This window comes from Oenanthe melanoleuca, chromosome 2 (genome assembly GCF_029582105.1).
Source record: "Oenanthe melanoleuca isolate GR-GAL-2019-014 chromosome 2, OMel1.0, whole genome shotgun sequence".
Lineage (NCBI taxonomy): Eukaryota > Metazoa > Chordata > Aves > Passeriformes > Muscicapidae > Oenanthe > Oenanthe melanoleuca.
This window is the reverse complement of record NC_079335.1, coordinates 142,157,972-142,175,750: the sequence shown is the minus strand read 5'-3', so window position 1 is coordinate 142,175,750 and position 17,779 is coordinate 142,157,972. Positions and strand designations below refer to the sequence as shown.

At 40.6% G+C, this 17,779-nt stretch overlaps 1 protein-coding gene across 15 annotated transcripts in view; it reads right to left on the bottom strand.

Annotated features, from left to right (window-relative positions):
* Positions 1 to 17,779, bottom strand: part of KMT2C (lysine methyltransferase 2C) — a 188,627-nt gene that overhangs the window by 157,655 nt on the left and 13,193 nt on the right. The window lies entirely within an intron of this gene.

Genomic DNA, 17,779 nt, shown 5'->3' with positions numbered 1-17,779 from the left:
GTTCCAGAGTAAGCACATAAAGTCATCTGACAAAGGGATAAATATTGGTTTTCTTCCTCACATCTGGATCCTACAGTAAAGGTAACATGCTTCATTCAGGGTCCCCAAGGGAACCTTTCTCCACCTAAACAGCTGGAAATAATGTCTTGTTGGAAAAAGTACAGTATTTTGAATTAGAGGTCCTTCCAATGAAAGCTCTGAGAAGATGCCAGCAAAATGAAGTTAATAGTAACACCAGAAAATTTTACCTTCTCTATATACAGACACACCTTATTTTTTTACAGCTAATTCTAGATCCCAATCTGCAGATATGCTGAAGGTTTCTTTCTTCCAAAAATGCGATCAGAGGTTGAGGTTTAGCTTCCATTGGAAAATAAAAACAAACGTGGGTTTGAGTCTCATTAGACACACCTCACATTAGCACACCCCTACATTTAATTTATTGTAGAATAAGAACTTCAGCTTAAAAACAAAACAAAACAAAATAACACTGACAAAGTGTTCTACCATTAAACAGAATCTCTTAGCAATGCCACTGAACTCATGGCTAAGCTTAATGCAAAATATTACCAAATATAAACTTTCTTAGCTAACTACATTTCTGTTCTTCCTCTTCCAAGTCAAATGCAAGCCTGTTTAAATGCTTAGCCTTGGATGTGCACATTAAAATAAAAATACACGAGTTTGAGAGCCTGACCCAAAACCATCACACCTGCACATGCAGGGCTAAGTAATCAACCTGTTTAGTTTGTCAAGGATGTCTGAAAGCCCTTTGGTTTTTATGCATTCTGTTATCAGCATAATTCAGAGAAATTGGACAAAAAGCCCATATAATTCTAAATTATTATGACAGCTTTTTTTTTTTTAATGAAATCTTACAAATTCTGATAACTTTTTTATTAATTCTTCTTCTGAAGAAGAACTGTGCTCTTTCAAGTTTCCTTACCCATGAATTTTATATTCAGGTTCACTCAAAAGAAATCATAAAAATTAAAACGGCTAAACTTACTAATAAATATACCATCACTACAAAAAACCATGAAAGAATCCATCAATGGATTTGGTTTTTAAAATTAATGACAGCACATCGTAGAAAACACACTGCTGAAGAATGAATGGCAGGGGCAAAAAAATCTCTGAATAGTATCATCCTCTCCTAAATACCTCAGATAAAATTTGTTACCCTATTGCACCAGCTGCAAAATTCCATCTCTGCTGCCTTGTACACACTTGGAAGACTACTGGAGCCAGGTTTCAAATCATCAGGAAAATCATGGGCCAAACACAATGGTGGGTCTGACACATTACTCACCAACACCTCAGTAAGAAAGGTTTTCTTTTTAACAAGGAGTTGCTCTGAGTAAGTACAGCAACTACTGATGTTCTCAACACACATAAGAAAAAGACTCTGTTAGATATTCAATTAAAAGAGACATAAAAAAAATTATGGAGGCCAACCAGTTCTTCAATGTAACATATGTATCAAAAGAAAACTTAAAATAAATGGGACTCAGATAAACAGCTACTATCAGTTTACTACAGCTATCCTGTTTGAATAAAGCAAAATGAGTTAACATATTCTCCCACAATCAGATTTTTAATACTTGCATTAAAGCTAAGGAAAACAGTAAAGCTCCTATTATACCCATTTAAAAACAAATTTATAATAGAAGTATGTCTGAAGCTGCATCTTAGAAAAAAAATAATAACAGCCAACAAAGTATTTAGAATTTTCCATACTATTATTCAGGAAGATCTAAGAATACCAAAATATTTTTCAAACAATAATAGAAAGTAAAGGTTTAAGCCACATTAGAAAACCTCCCCCTAAAGCTTACAGTTATTGCAGTAGTTCTTAAGGCAGAGTTTCATGACAAAAATACTCGTTTTGTGCGGCAGAGACACACAAAAGGATTCTTCGGGATGCCAAACACTTTCAGAACTCTCCAGTGATGACTCATCCTGTTATGTATACAAAGCTTTCATTAAAAAAAAAAAAAAAGTCAGTTGGCATCATTACAGATCTCCAGTTAGCGATCTTCAACTTACTGTTAGTTCTTGTACAAAGTATTCTAAACACTGCAATGAAGTATTCTGGTATGCTAATTCTGGGGAGGAAAACGTGCAACTTAACTTGAATGGCCTTTCTTACACAGAGTTTCTACTCTAGTTCACAAACTGCTCCAAGATGGCCTCAAACACAGTTTTTAGCTACACAGAAATTCTTTGTTGCTCCACAGCAGTTCCTTGCCAGTCGCGCTGATCAACTGTTTTGCCAAAACCAGAAAAATAAGTCTTTCAAAATGAGTCTTGATGACTGGAACAAAAAGAACCACTTCTTAAAGGATAAAAAAAAAAAAAAAAAAAAAAAAAAAAAAAGAGCAGGGGGGAAGGGTAGTTTAACTGCTCCTAAAAACTTAGAAAGGATTCCTCCTGGATCTCTTCTTAGAAGTGCTGTTTTAATCCCCCTACCCCAAATCAATTAATTTATATAGATAATCTGTTGTTCTGCAACAAAACCACAACAAACTAAAACTGTCACAGACATGCAAATAATTGTGATGAACTGTGCTGCTATACTGACAAGTATTTTTTAATAAGACAGCTTTTTTTTTATATCTACAACTTCTTTGAAAAGCGGTGTTGGTTTTTTAATTGGCTGTTGTTTGCTTTTCTTATGCACACGAATGTTTGCAAAATGTACTGAAACCAGGAGCCTCCCACAGCACTACACACAGCACAGCGAGCCTGCATCTCGCTCCATCACGTCCTTCCAGACTTTTCCAAGTCAAGAGGGTCGTTTTCATTCCTGCTCATCTTCTACCTGCAGGCAGCCACCTACAAACCCAGGGTCAAACAAGCATTGATTGACCTCCCCAAACTCATCTCCACATTCACTCCACACAGGCAGCAAGTCTGGAGTTTGCAGCCCTCCCACGGCATCGTCTGGCCCAACTCAAACAAACAAGCGAGATAGAAATAATTTCCTTTATGTTCAATCCCTCCAGTCACTCACTTCTCTAATAATTCAGTTCCTAGTGTTGATCCTTTTCTAAATATGGCCACATAAGCATAAGCAGCGAGCCTCAGTGCCAGCTTTGCAATTTCTCTTTCCCACTGGGGACAAGTTTTCCAGCATCTCAGATGTTTTCAGAACAGACGCCTCCCCCACCACTGCCACATATACATTTTATTTTATTTCTTATGAACGCCTCTTACCCACAGCAGTTACAAGTGCCAAATCATCTGATTTCACAGAGTGTCAAAAGAAAAGCCAGATCTAGGAACTTTTATAGCATTTTCTATCCCTTCTTCCTCTGCAACATGTTGATTTGGAAATAATACTCTTCATTTGCTCGACTTCCAGTGGCCTCAAGGAGTCTGCTGTCCCTCTCCAGTTATTACACTGATCATAGGACTTAATCAACTACACCATGTTTCTCTAAGTTAAAGCTGTCCATGGGTACTGTCAAGCCTATATGTGATCAGTGATACAACCTAAATTTGTGGATTCATGCTATGAGTCTCTGAGCTTTAAGCATACTGATTTTCATGTTTCATAAAAAATAAACCTAAGGAACAGACCATTTTTTACTGCTTCCAGACGAGCTATGAAAGCTTATGTTAGAAAGTGTAACGAAATCCTTTTTATTTTTTAATTTAGTTGTAAGTTTTTGTTATTTTCTCATTATTTATGTACTACCACAGGTGGTCATGGCAAATTACCAACATAATTTATGCTGGTTCTTTAACTGCAAGTCTAGCTTACTAATTAAATACCAGAAAAAAAACCCAAACCAAACAAACAAAAAAAAACCCCACACCACAGTCTTCAGCAGTTAATAAGCAAAGGTACAAGAAAGCAGGAGACACCCCCAGACAACAGAAGCTTCATATCTGTCTTTAGCAGACAATGTTTAAATGAAAGCAGACACCATTTTCATCTCCTCGCATTTAATCAGCAGTGGATGGAAGAGGGCAGAGGAACAAGGAAAGCCTCTTCAGCAGAGGTTTGGACAGGGCTGGGGTCTGGGGGGTGAACAAGGAGCCTCTCAAAAACCAGGAGGCATTTCCAAGCACACGGCACAAACATAATGGAGGGTCCAGCACGGGCTTGGCTCCACTGAACAAACAAAAGGGGATACTTTAATCATATTTTAATGAGGCTTTGCACGTGACCCGGTCCATTAGATGCTGAAATGCTGCTGCAGTTACTCCACAGCCACCTTGGCATTTGGTGGCTAATGCTCCAACTGGCCCTACAGTACCCTTGAGGAAGGAAAAATAAATAAAGCTGCTGTAGCAGCTTTGGTTGATAACAGCATTTATACACTGGGGGTTTAAAAGATCTGCAGATCCACAGACATCAGCATGATCAAATGTGAAACCTTAACTCACTAATAACCAATTCTATCAGGAGACATATTACACAGAATAATTAATTTATGTCATATAAAAAACAGGTTCATTGTCCAAACAAATATTATTTAACTAATAGAATGAATCAAAAACTAAGCTATGCAATAGACATTTAACATCAGAAAACAAGATACCATAACATTTCCTGCCCTAAGAACCACAACAAAACTTGCTACCAGTCTAGAAATCCTGCTTTTGCAGTCAATTTGTCTCTTACTGCCTTCAAAAAGCCATCCTGTTACACAGATATAATTTTTTTTCAGTTTAAATAAAATTTCCCTGATGTGCCACAGTGCTTTCAACCACAACTTTGGTATTTGTGCCCATCTTTGGAAAGCATATAGTCTGTTTTTCCCACACATACATTTTCACGCATCCACAATTCACATTGAAAAGGTGAACACAAAGTCAGCATTTACTGTCTCTTCCAACACTTACTACACAGTACTGATGCTAGTAGATAGGAGGATCAAGAAAATCCCAAGTGAAAGCCTGCTGTTCTCACACTCTGCAGCTGAGCTGTGGAACTCCATGGTCCACACTGGAAGTTTGTGTGATTGAGGAGAGGCTGGACACATTCAAAGAGGTTTTAATGCTCAACAGATCCAACACAGTAATACTATCCTTGACTCCAGAAATCCCACATTTCTTTCCCAATCTCCTGCAATTAGTGGTTTGGGGAAGTATTATTACAAAATTACTTTTGTCTTACTTTCCTATTTACTGCTGCAGGAAACACGATGATGGGATATCCACATCTCTGATCTGACCCAGCACAGATGCCATTGTGAAATAAGTAATTTCTCCAAATTATTTTACAAATAATTTTACAACCAAGAAACTTCATCATTCCACCCAGATTACTGTCACATCTAAAAATTAATCTTTAGCAACACTAAACTTTATTTCCAGCCTTTTATTCAATATCCTGTACTCAGAAAAACTGAATCTGCAACTATGCAGCTTGTAGGGGTTTATAAAAGTTTCATTCCTCTAAAAGATTGGTTCCTGATTTCTGATGTCCAGAGACTCCCATGCGGGCTTCCACAGATCCAGTTCTGCATGGTGGGAAGCAAAGAAAATACCCAAGCATCCTATGTACCTTCCCATTCAGGATCTTTGTCCACTGTATTGAAAAGGTTATCTACCTTATGCCTTAGTCAGGTCATGATCTATCACAGCAGAACAATAACCTCAAAGTAAGCTTCATGTCATACAATAATTCTTTTTAACAAGATGCTTTCACAGTGAAAAAACACTTATTTTTCTTGTATTTAAGCAACAGGAAGCTCTTCTGGCAGATCAATGGATCCTCCTAAGCCACCAAGTTTCTTGCACAACACTAGAAATAAGTTAAAGCCCCTGTGTCCTGTAAATACAATCACCTGACATTTTGTTCTATCTTCTAATCTGAAATAATACCCAATCCATGAGCATTCTAACCTTACCTTTATATAGGGAATTTGTAATTTTTTGATTCTTCTTGTCACTTAAAGACTACCAAGAGAGATTCATGCAAGGTTATTCTGCCCCCACCTTGGATAAAGGCCTGACTTTGAGCACTCAGGCTCATCTTTTTGATGGAATTTGACAAGCATCTTTGAATGCCATAACCAAAGAGCCAAGGAAGGAGTTTTATGAAAAACAGTTGGTGTTCACTGACTGTGGGCAAAGTTCATCCTCATTCCTAAAAGCTGCTTAATTTCACCCATCTACCTTCCATAAGGATGTGGTCAATGTCCATGAGGAAGCCTACAAAAAGACAGAAGTGTATTATGCAGAATCCCATGTGTGTGTACTGGGATGGCACCGAGCTCTGTCAGTAAGTTTCACTTTTGCTGCTCAGGTAGAATCAGGGTATAGGATGATCTGCAGAAAGTTTAGTTCTGATCAGTTTAGCAGGCTTAGGAGGCTATTGGAAGGACTAGAGAGGAGATTACAGGAGAGATTATTTCAAGATACATCTTCTTTCAGGACAAGCTACAACCACTGAAAGGATTCTGCAAACTGGACCCCCTGAAATGCAACCACCTCCCCCCAGCCTTGCTTCTCTTAGAGGCTTAGAAGACATAACCCCATGACTACTGCTTTTCTGTCTCTAACTATAATACTACAACACATCTTCAAAAATTTCTCAGAGGTAATTTCATGCTCAGAAGATGCTACAGAACAGTCAGAAAAAACTGCCACTATAAAATGCTGAAGAGACCTCAACCATCAGTGGCTTTTCCATTACAAAGAAGCCCTGGTAAGGCAGCCTTCCCTAGAAAAAGTCTACTCCTCTTCACCACAGATATATGTCTTACTTACCAAGAAAGCAAACTAAGCAGCTCTTCTTTACATGCCTCCTGGCCTGAAACTTCTGGCACAGGAGATGGTGAGGAGTGCAAGGACAAGATATGGAGTACTACATGCAAAATTATTCAGCCTTACATCACACTGATAAAATTTAACATGTAGTATCAGTTTTTCGGATGCTGATTGTGTTTGATGAAATCAAGTATCTGACAGTAGGGCTGGGTCTCAGAGGAATGAAACACATATCTAACTCAGGAAGAAATAAGCCTAGTTCTCTCTGAGTGACCCCAAAGTGCTCCTTTTTTTTTTTTTTTTTTTCCGCACACAACAGAACTGTGACTCTTGCCAGGCTCTGTAAAGCAGTGGGAGTAAAACATGACTAATTGGCCAGTAAAAGAATAATAGAGAAATCAAGAACAAGTTTATGCAATTTTTAAGTGTTGTGATTTCAGCTTAGCACTGTTTCACAGAATCTAAGTTGACAGAAAACTGTTCTCACATTTTCTTGATATCTGAAGAATGAAAAACTATTCCACAATGCCTGGTTTATTTTTCTCTGAAGCATCCTCCTCCCCACAGTTTCTGATCATGCAGAGCAGCAATTGGTTAGCACTATTCAAAATAGCAGGTACAGAACAGTCTAGGCTATCGAATTCTTGCTTGTACTGATGAATGTTTACTCTCATGACTATTTTATTTCAATGGAAAACTTTCTATTGACTTCACTTGTCTTTGAAACAGAATTGTGTACCTTAGAGAATACCCCATCATGCTGATTAATAATTAAATGAATCCATACAGTACTTATTCCCTGACAGTTCTTTATTTGGAGGTCCAGAGGCATCAATAATGAAAACTCCTCTGTAGTACTGGCAAAGCTGTCAGCAGCAGATGTTGAAGATTAGGCAGCCATGAGGAAAGAAATAAATATAATATAGGATGGTTTACACATCAACTGTATGTAGGTCTACCAATGATCAGGGGAACTACCTCTCCCTAACCTTTACATCTCTCAGCTTTCACCAGAGGAAACAGCAGCCAACTATCTTCATTAACATGGGTGAATGCAGATGTCAGAACTGTCCAGAGTGATCCCTGGCTTCACAGCACAGCCCAGAAACTCTGACCTTCTGGTAACAAACTGAACTGGAGTCAACCGATTTCAAAACATCCCCAAGGGAAGCAATAGAATGGCCTGAAATAGCAGTAGCTATTCACCAGTTCAGCTCCAGAATTCCAAAACTTTCTACAAAAAAGTGACACAACCATCTCAGTTACTGAACCACAGGCATCAGGACAGACTAAGTATCTACATGCATTTCTGAAAAATGGAAGAAAGTAACTAACTTCTCATAGCTAAACATTCTTCATCATTCTAAGTGGATTTTACTGAAGACAAATATAACAGATGAAAAAAGGAAAAGATGCATCTAACTATTTTACATCTTGTTGACTAATAAATATTTAAACAAAATATACATATTTTGGCATATTACAAAATATATATCCTCTCCCCAGCCCAGTTTCAAGAATTTGTTAACGCAGGATTGTACCCTGATCCACACAAACCACCTCAGAAATCTTCCAGACTTCCTCACCATCACTCTCTTCTTCCAAGAACTAGACTTCACATCGTAATAGTTGTTATTTCTGGAGCTGCATAAAAATGTCTTCACGTGGTTATCTAAACTGTTTATTTGCCTTAATTTAAAAATCTTAGCTTCCTTTAACAAGGTGAAAACAAAGATGACAAAGAAAACAAAAGACAATTAAATACACATAAAAATAAGCACTGCTTACAGGCAAGCTACTTCACCACAGTGGATTAATGTGAAAGACTGAAGTCCATGCTTCTCAACCTCCATCTCCCATCTGTCTTACAGATTATATTCCTATAACTCTGGGTTCCTCCTTCCTGAGCACTGCAAACCCATATGCTTCCAAAAGCCTTCTACCTTGCTTCTGCACCCCTTCCTATGTGCAATTAGCCTTCTACTGAAATACTGCAAAGCCAAAATGAGATGTTTCCAACAAGAACAGCCTCTCAAAGGTTAACAGAAGTACTTAGTGTTCAACCCTGACCTCCATTTCACAGCAGTCCTGAACATACACTGAATGACTTCTGCCACAACTGTGACTAAACCTTCTGTACACAAGGCAAGGCTGACATGGCAGTGACAACACCTAGCACACCTATTATTTGACCCAGATCAAGGACCTCTGAAAAGGCCAGAAAATATTCTGGGTTCATTCATTCCCTCATCACTCTCGTTGACCAGTGGTGTCTTCTCACATGCTAATTACATTCTCAATAGTGCCACAAAACTGTGCCTCCAAAATTGCCCCAGTCAAGCCTAAGGGCAAGGTGACTAAAATAAAGCTCCAACCTTAATCCTTCTCATTATTCCAGATATACCATCCTTGTATGGTCCCATCCAACCCATCCCTTTCCCCTGTCCCATCCTCTTGCTCCACCAAATATATCACATCCTTCCACCCTGCTCCTCGTGATTCAAAAAAAAACTTGAAACTGTATTAAACTCAGTGCCCTTACAAGTCACTTGATTTAAAAAAGGCAGATTTCTGCAGAACTGTAAGCCTAAATAAGAATTCTGTTTGAGGTTCTCTGAATTCTGGAAAAAATGTAGCTCCCTTTCCTCCTGGTCTAATTCCACCTCAAACAGATCCCCCACGGAACGGTTATTCCCAGAACTGCCCTTTTCAGAGTTTGTCCCATTTTTCTCTATGGCACCTGATGTTACATGCTAACAGAGACTGCAAACTGGTTAACTATAAACTGTATATTAACTATATAAACCAGGCAGTAATAACCCGCTCTCACACGCACTTCTTCCTAAATGGAGTCTTCCAAAAGCAACCTACCTTCTGTTTTTATGGCATGGGGACATTTGGGGTCTAGAAATTAAAAATAAGAAAAAAGAGCAGGAAAATGGAAGATCCAGAGTAAAAACAACATGGAAGTGTTTGTGGTTGGATGGAATACACTGAGCTCCATCTAAAACAAAGAATTAATTCCTGAAACTGAATTATACCCAAGAACTGCAAGTCCTGGCTAAACAAACAAATAAATACACAAGCAGACTCTTCTTTTCTTCCATGTCTTTATCTTCTCTAAGTAATGCTATGAGTATTCACCTTTTAATGCTTGGAAACCAGGATGAAAACATGGGACAAGGAGGTCAGCATGAAATCATCTATTTTCTAGCTATATTACAAAACCACCATCAGCACAAGCCACACTTACTGTGTAACATTTCACCAGTGAGTACAAACAAGAGGGAGAGTTCCCTGAAGAGACAGAAATGCAGAGTGCTATGACAAACTTCCAACAGACCTTATGGAGGAGTCAAATATCCTCCAAATGTGTGATATCATCTACGCTTGCGCCTGGCATTGGACCTCAACACAGAGGTGAAAAAAATATTCTAACAAGGCCACATATAATCATGCTCCATTTTTTTAATCGAAGATATTTCCAAAGGACAAAGCTTAACTGTGATGTTTTGCCACTCAACTCCATCTGAGATGTCAGGGAAAAAAAAAAAAAAAATCTGTCAAGACCACTAAAAGACACATCTGTTTGCTGAATACATTCCACATCAGATTACAAACACAAAGACGTGAGCCCTGTCAAACAGAAGGCGCTCACCTATTCCCAAAGGCACGTGACTGTTTCTCTGCCACGCTGCTCTCCCTGCCCAATTTCCATGACATTTCCTGGTTCACCTCAGCCGGCCCAGGGAGCACCACTGCGGCACAGCAAATGCCATGAATCGCAAGAAGACATCTGATATCTGTGATATCACACGCTGGGATCCTGCCAGAGAACCACAACATGCCAAAAGGATTTCGCAGAGGAAAGGCAGAATTATAAAAGACTAGCTGAAGGCCCACTGTCAAACTGCATTTCAATACTTCTTTCTTCAAACACCCTTACAGCCCAAGGTTTCCAGGAGCTTCAGTAATTACTAAAATTGGAACTGCCCAAATAAAACAAAAGAGTGTCTTTCAGCTTGTTGAGAGTGTGCTTTTGACAGCACTCCAGAGTCAGTCCCCCATCCTCTTGGGCTGTGTATTTTATACTAAATGGTATATATTGAGTACATACTCCACCATACTAAAAGTTTTCTATCCACACTTGCAGAACACGAAACCAGAATTGCAAAACTGTAAGATTTGACAGCAGTGATGAGAAAAGAATACTTTAACCATTATTTTTAAGTAGTTGAATAAATTAAATACAGTAAATCTAGAAATACGTGTAAAGCACATACTGAATTGTCCTTTTAGCCTGAAACAAAAGCAGAAACAAATGCATGGCTGCTTTTAATTTCTGCTCAGCCATTTACCCTTAAAAGACCATCTTCAGGCAAGTCCAAAGAACGGTCACATTAAGAAACTGTACATGATGCAACTACTTTCTACTGGCATATTATGTAAATGACAATAATACCACCCCCTGTATCCTCCCTTCAAAAAAAAAAAAAAAGCTCCCAAAGAACATTTTGCCAAAACTCTCCAAGAGTTTCTGCTTAGGAGAGAATAATATTGGAAATAAAATAAGAAAAAAGGCAAGGAAAAAAATATGTAAGTCAACTGAGTGCAGAGTCTGACAAAACAATTATACAAAATTAAATACTATTCCTACCCAAAAAAAAGAGTATTTTGACCAAAAAAGCATCTATATTTAATGCTGGCAGAATACTAGGTTTTACTTTGCATAGAACAGACAAAACAAAAGAAAAGCCATAGAACAGTTTACAAAGATGACCTGTAAGTGAGGCAAGGAACTGAAAACTACAGCTACTCGGACTCCAAGTATATTCTCAAAAGAAATACCATTTACAACAAAGCAGTAAAGGATGCATAACCAAACCCTTTAAAACAAATGTACAGTATTCATCAGTAAAGTTACTGAATAGCATTTAGATGCAGCTGATCACACAGCACTGAGAAAAAAAGTCTATCTTGTCTCCTGCTTCTACCTTACAAGTAGATGGTTAAAATACTTGCACTCAGCAGTCTGGGAGCTGCAGTTATTTTCTGTAGCAAGTGTATTTTATTGTGCAGGAGCATCAAACACCACACACGACCATCACCATGATGTACACACAGCACAAAGACCCCAGCACGTAACCTCCAGCTTAGGAGCTGAGTGTACTTCAATACCCAGCATTGTACAGTCACTGAGAACCTTTAAATGTCTGCCCAGTTGTTTCAGTTTTGCTACAGGAGTACGAACCCACTACTGCTTTATTCCTTCACATGAAAAAGCCCCAAACTGTTTTCATACTGACCTTCAGTTCTTTCAACAACTCTATGCCAAATAACACTATCGTAAGAAAAAGAAAATTAAGTTAAACAAAAATCTGAACTAACTAAGGAACGTTTTTCAATTATGTAAGAACCCAGAGCATTAACTAATGATTCACGGGTGAGCATGTAGTGTTTAATATCCAAAATTAGGCACAAGACTGAGGAGTTTTCCAGGAAAATACAAAACACTACAAAAATTAACTGGTTCATATTTTGAAAGCATAGGTTGTTATGCTGGGTGGGTTTTTTTAATCAATCTGCTACAAAGTAAGGCCACTGGGAAAAGGGGTAGCCAGCCTCTCCTACTGCCCAAACAAAAGAAGAAATAGACTTTTTTCTTTACAGTCTTACCAAGTTTGTTAAAGCCAGCCAGTTACATAACACTTACTTTGACTTATGACCTATTTGCTCACTGCTCGTACAAAAATTATCATATGTGATGGTCTGGCCATCCATTATCCACTAGAAACATACTTTATTTTTTAAAGTGCTTTTTTTCTTTTTTTCTCTCTGAGTTCAGAACTACAGTTTAAAACAGTGGGAGGAGCACCTAAAATTAACACCATAAAGGTATGCTTTGAAAGCACGCAGAATTAAAATGGCACACTCTTCAAAAATAGCGTGCACAGAATACTTCAAAATATTAAAGAAAAATTAACCCTATCTCCATTTTCCATCTCTCCAGTATTTACATCAAGAAGTGACAGAAAAAAAAAATAAAATGAAAAAAAAAATAGTTGTGCTATAGCTAACCACATAAAGTCGTATTTTTTAAAGAATATCTGCGGGCACACGTGTGTAGGTGTACCCAGGGCAGCGCTGACCGGATGCCCGGCTGCGCCCGGGTCAGAGCGGGCTGGGCTTTTGTGGTTCTTTCTCCCACCCACCACCCTCCTTTTCCTTATTTTTATTTTGTAAACGGCCGCGGATTATCCAGCGAGCGTGTAACTTGAACCTCTACACCCACGTCTGGACGCGGGTCCGGGTTTTTTTTGCCCAAACGGCGTCGAATCCGCCGTGCCGAGTGTCAGCGGCGCCCAGTCCCCACGCCAAGTTTGGCGCCCGGTCCCGGCGGGTCCCCCGTCCCCGGGGAGCCCCTTCCCGCTGTCACCGCCTGCCCTCGATACAAAGAAGTTCAGCGGCAGCCGTACTCACCCCCGGCGAACTGGCTCTGCGCGACATCGCCCAGCGCCGCGGAACAGCTCGCAAATCCCCTCTGGAAAATGGAGGGGCTGACACCGGTGCGATCCGGAGGGAAGAGAAGTTATTTACATGCCAGGGCCCGAGCCCAGCGCGGAGCGGAGACGGCGATGCTCAGCGCTGCCCGCGGTCTGCCATGTTCGTGCCGCTCGCTAGGCGCTCCCCCGGCCGCTGCCCCGGGGCCTCGGGCGGCTCTACAGGGCCCCCCCCATGGCGGCGCCGCCGGGGAGCGATGCGCCACAGCCCCGATCGCCGCGCAACTTCGGCTCCGGGATCCTCCCCGAACCAGGCTGGGGCCGCCGGCGGAGGAGGGCGGAGGGGGAGGGGAGCGGGGGGAAGGGGAGGGGAAAGGGAAAAAAAAAAAAAAAAAAAAAAAAAAAAGAAAAAAAAAAAAAAAAAGAGGAGGGAAAAAAAAAAAAAAAAAAAAAAAGAGCCGAGGGAGAGAAAGTAGATCCGACGCAGCCGGGCGCCGCCAATGTGCGGACCGGAGCGCTGCGGCAGGAGCGGGGCCGCCCGCGCTCGGGAGGCGGAGCGGCGGCGGCCGGAGGCGCAGCGCCCCCGCCGGAGGCTCCCCCGGGCCGGCCCCCGCCCCGCGCCCCCGCAGGGCCCCGCACGGCCCGGGGCCGAGCCCGGGACCCAGCCCGGGCCCGAGCGAGGCGGCGCCCGGCCGCTCCCCCCGCCGGCCCTGCCCGGGAGCACCTTCGAGCGCGGCGGGCGGCAGCGCTCCCGCTCCCTTCCCCCCACGCGCGCACTTTTCCATTTAACAAAGCGGCGCAACCAAAAGTTACGTTTCCATAGACGCCAGCCGCTTTCCTGGCGGCCCCTCCGCGGCAGCTGACGCTGCTCTGGGAAAACCAGGCTTTCACCCGTGAAAGATTAACGCGGGACTCCGGGGATCGCCTTTTTTTTTTTTTTTTTTCTTCTCCTTTTTCCACAGCATCACAGAACCCTTTGGGTTGGAGATCAGCTACTTCAAGCCCCGACCAAGGCAGGGTTACCTGGAGCAGGTGACACAGGAACGCGTCCAGGTGGGTTTGGAATGTCTCCAGCGAGGGGACACTTCATGACCTCCCTGGGCAGCTGTTCCAGCGCTTTGCCACTCTCAACGTAAAAACGTTCTTCCTCATGTTGAGGTGAAACTTCTTGGTGTTTAGTTTTGTGGTTTTAGTTAGTGTTTTATGTTTTAGTTTGGTTTTTTTCTCTCCCCCTCCCCCAACATTTCTGAGGCTGCTCTACACTTCTCCAAAATAATCTGGAATGGACAAGCTACGAAAGCAAAGTTTGACAAATGTCCATCTACAAATGGCTCTTTCCTAATCCTCTAAATGCTCCCTGCCAATTTTATTCTCCTACAGAGAGAAAAACAAATCAAGAAAACATTACGCAAGTGTCGCTTCACTTGCATTGATAGATACTTGCACACCAATGGGTCCTGCCAATTTGAGCAGTAACGCAACTACCTTTGTTCAACTTCCCTTCACGCAAAAAACCCCGAAGCAGCTGTTGTGTAATGCTTTGCTTCTTTCCAGCTCAAGTTTTCTTAAAATTTGTTTAAGTATCTGACATCTGCAGACACAGGTTGACACGTTGACAACAATAATCTGACTTGTCTGCCAAACAAAGTAAGACCATGCATCATCTCTATTTTCTCACTCATCTTAATATTTTTTTCTTATCCAATTCTCTTCTGTCACACCGAGCTGGACATAGATAATCTTGGGCACCATCTGTTGTGGACAAGCAAGTAAATTCAGTATTGCCTTATGACTAGTGGTTAGAGAAATTCTCAATAAATGCACCTAGGAACTCAAAGATTTCACCTCTAAGACTGAACAAAACAAACTCAAATTCCCACACTGATTCACAGAGCAGGATTTGCCCAGGTAGAGGGAGTGGACCAATGCTGCCTCTCCTTCCATTTTCAACTGGAACACATTCTAGGTGCCCAGCCTACAAGAAAGTTTTTATCAAACCCATTCTGCAGAGATGAAGATAAAATTTTAAAAAAAAAGCACTCACGTGGAAAAATCTCCAGGTGTTTACTCTGAAACAAGTAACTATTGTATAAGAGCCATTGTGCCATGTTACTACAGGTACGGACACATAAATATATTTGGCTACAAGGTGCTATCAAGCTCTGGCTTATCAGCACATCTCTGTAACCACACATATTAGCACACTCAGTCTGCTGCAATGAGAAGGTTAAATATGTTATTCTAAACCTTAGCTGAGATGGTGAATGTCAGGGGTTTATTTTGCAGTAAGCATTGGTTGCCTTGGTCCAACCAACAAGTGGTGAATTGCAAAGACCCTACTGAGACATTAATCACTTTGACCATTCCCTTTCACACTCACAGTCCTTCAGGTGCAGCCAGGACAAGCCCCTGTTGCACATCCATCTCTGCTGAGTTTGAACATGTTTCTAACCAATTATTCTCAGATCAACTGAAGTAAGCTCCTCTTCAACCAAAGAAGATGCCAAACAGCAGACAGAAGCTATGTGTTTTCCAAAGGATTGTTTAGGGTTAGTAGGTTAAGCAAGGCTGGAGCACCAAGTTTCCTGTGTGTCATGTATCCCAAACCTGCCTGTTTTGATGAGCTTCCATTACAACCCTGGTGTGGTACCATTGCAGGTCAGACCCCTGCAGCATGACTGACCCTCCATCAATTCACAGCCTTGTCTGTGCTGCTGTACCTTAAACCCGCAGATATTTTCACATGTTACACTGTTAAAAACTTTAGGTTTTAACCTAGGTTTTAACCTAAAGGCTCACCTGACAAGTTTAAGTACAGTAGCACAACAAGTGTAATTTAATAATATCTGGTTAAAATAATAATAATAAATTACTCTCAGTATTTTTCCCTGCTGTTCATGTGACCCAAGATCCAAGCTTAGAGGTATGAAGCCATATTAGCTGGCCTTGTTCTTCCCCTTCTTCGGGGATGCATTTTCTCTCACATCAAAGGGCGAGATTTAGTTATTTTACTGTACGAGCACATTAATTAAAAATAAAAATCTTAGGAAGGAAAAAGTATAATTTTACTACAGCAGAGTCAGATGTGGTCCAACACCAGTCATGTTGACTGATTACAATTTCTCCACACAAACTGCCCATAAATTGCATTCAGGAGGATTATACATTCAGCAGCAGTTCCAATGGACTGATCCCACCCCACACCTCTTCTTCCCAGCCTCGGGACTGTTCCCATTCAGCTGAATGTTGAACTGCGACCCAGACACACGGACCAAACCTGCTACAGGGCAACCCAGCAAGAAGCAGCAGGGCTGGACACTGAGAAAAGGCAAAGCAATTGTGTCTGCAGCAGTTCCCTGCCCTGATTCACACATCTCCACAAACGTGTGTCACCATAATGGCGAGGCAGGAAATGTTTATGCCAAAGCTTCTGCCAAGAAAATGTACATGGGAAAAATGGGACCAGTCATCTCTCCTCAGACTTCTCTTTTTTTTTTTTTTTTTTTTTTTTGTAATAAGCAACAGAAGTGATAGATTTAATGATTAAGATAAAAACTTATGTCTATACATATGGTGGACTGTTTTCTTCCAAGCTCAAATTGATTAACTCAAGGATGCCACTCTTAAGTTAATCATGACACATTGAGCAAAGCACACCCTATCTGTTTGTGATAGGCCCTATTTACATTCCTAATTTTGAGAAGAGAAATTCAGAAATAGGCAAGTCACCAATTCCAATGTACTCCTATCAAAATTTCAGATGGAACACATATACAAATAAGAGCCATGGGCTTCTCAACAGAACTATTACTTGGTTACTCTAACTGGGTCTTACATCTGATCTGTTATTTCATTGATTTTAAAATGTAAAGACAAATATATTAAGAAGCTCAAAAACCTGTTTGTCTTTCTTAAAAATTTTCCTTAACTCCTGCTATTTTCAAAATATTCAATGGGTTTCTAAAAATATTACAGTTGTAACAACTTGAGATTAAGCGCTAAGTACTGAGCTACAAAAGGACAACAGCAGAAAAGGAAATGCAAATATTTCTCCTTAGCCTGGCAATTCTACTGAAATGTACAGGCATTTTACCTTCTAGCATCCCTTTATGCTTCCATGCTACATAGCAACTCAAACCACCCTCTTCTGTGAATAATTTCTCTGTAAATTCCAATTTCCATGCCAAAGGATTAAACAGAAGACAACTGACTTCTTTTTTTAACTGCATTTCAAGGGGTTTGGAAGTTCTTAGTTTCCAACATGTACTACAACATTCTCTAGAGATAGACTCAATTTCTAAAAGTAAAAAAATAAAATAATAAAAAGGTTCCAAACGGTCTATTTCCTCTCCCCTGCTCTATCTTCTTGTGAGCATGAACCAGATCATATCTAGACCCAAAGAAAGGTTGGCAACATGTCACACAGACAAGAAACATGTTTTGTGTATTAACTGCATGCCCACATTAACATAGTGTGATAAATTTGATTTAAAGCCATTATATCTAAGGTATCATATCTAGCAAGCTTGCTTTTAGAAACAGAATTTGAA